The sequence below is a fragment of the Ochlerotatus camptorhynchus genome, unplaced genomic scaffold (genome assembly GCF_037179485.1).
Source record: "Ochlerotatus camptorhynchus isolate MF236.1 unplaced genomic scaffold, CSIRO-AGI_Acam_v1.1 ptg000115l, whole genome shotgun sequence".
Lineage (NCBI taxonomy): Eukaryota > Metazoa > Arthropoda > Insecta > Diptera > Culicidae > Ochlerotatus > Ochlerotatus camptorhynchus.
Window position 1 is genome coordinate 140,792 of NW_027040605.1, and position 1,935 is coordinate 142,726.

The window sequence follows — 1,935 nt, forward strand, 5'->3', positions numbered from 1 at the left end:
CATTCTGATAGGACGTTTATGAGTGGTTTCGAAAAAAAAACACGGAGCTCTAGGATCAGTTTCATGAATTGACCACTTTTACGGTCGTTCCGGATCTTCTAGTGGGCCATCTATTAGTCCCCAGCGTCCATATTCTGGTCACAACTCTGAATTCATTTTGATAAAACGTCTATGAGTGGTTTCGAAAAATTTGAGGAGCTCTAGGATCAGTTTCATGAATTGACCACTTTTACGGATATTCCGGATCTTCCGGAGAACCATCCCGTGGTCCTCAGGATGCATTGTCCGGTCACAACTTCAAAATAATTCTGATAAGACGTCTATGAGTGGTTTATAAAAAAAACACGGAGCTACATGATCAGTTTCACGAATTTACCACTTTAACGGACGTTCCGGATCTTCTAGTGGGCCATTCCATAGTCCCCAGTGTCCATATTCTTGTCACAACTCCGAAATTATTCTGATAAGACGTCTATGAGTGGTTCAAAAAAAAAAAAAACACGGAGCTACAGGATCAGTTTCATGAATTTACTACTTTAACGAACGTTCCGGATCTGCACCATCCCGTAGTCCCCAGCGTCCATATTCTGGTCACAACTCCGAATTCATTCTGATAAAACGTCTATGAGTGGTTTCGAAAAATTTGCGGAGCTCTAGGATCAGTTTCATGAATTGACCATTTTTACGGATGTTCCGGATCTTCCGGTGAACCATCCTGTAGTCTCCAGAGTCCAAATTTCAGGCAAAACCCTGAACTAATTGTTATTTGACGTCTATGAGTGGTTTCGAAAAAACATGGAGCTCTAAAATCAGTTCCATAAATTGACCACTTTTACGGATATTCCAGATCTTCCGGTGGACCATCCTGTTGTTCCTAGAGGCCCAATTCCAGTCAAAACTCCGAATTAATTTTAATAAGATGTCTATGAGTGGTTTCAAAAAAAAAAAAAACACGGAGCGCTAGGATCAGTTTCATGAATTGACCACTTTTACGGATGTGCCAGGTCTTCAGGAGGACCATACTTCTGACTTTCCGGATGCAATATTGTCCCAAAAGGAGGTCATCTATCTTGTTAATAACTTTTCATAAGACACCAAGAAGTTATCTCTTCAAATTACCCTACAATAAGTTTTTGTCTCCAATTAGCTCTTATACCATATGCTACGTGTATTCGTTAATGCCGGTTCCTATTAACCGTACTATAGGAATCTTCACTGTACGTTAGTGTGATTTGTTTGTCGAATTTTGCTCTATCATGTATTCAAATAATGCAGTTCTTGATTACTTTCAAAGGAATGTCTCCAGTGTCACAATTTATTTAAAACCGGTTACGGACTGATTTAGCACATGCTAGCTTTCACCCACCTCGAATCAGCGCATACCAAACTAGAGTACGCAGTATTGCTGATCATTTTGGAATCTTCCTGAAATTCTTAGAATTATCCTAAATTCATCGGAAATTATTGGATGTTCCTGCGAAAAATTCGTGGAACTGCTATAAAGTTTTCTGATCATCCTCCAAGTAATCAGATCATCCCTGAAAATTATGAAATTGCTAAAAATCTTAAAAACTTCTCTGAAATTCGGTGAACTTCCTAAACATCTCAGAACTACAGTATTTGGAAATTCCATGAGGTCATAGTTTAGTTAATTGAACTGAACTGAGATTCATTGGCCATCTCTGACGTTCTCGAAGCAATCTGAAAGTGAAATTCTCATGAGGGTCATTCCATCTCAAGTGACCGAGTCAGTTGCATCGACCCTCTTCGATTTGAACCAAACTTGGTGGAACGACTTATTTTAGGCCAACAATCAAAAATCCAACATTTTGTACCCATCGACTCACCCCCCGGTTCAGGAGACTGCCCCCACTTTTTTCTGATCTTCAAGAAACAGCATTTTTCTTTTGAACATATCTCTGGACCAAATTATGC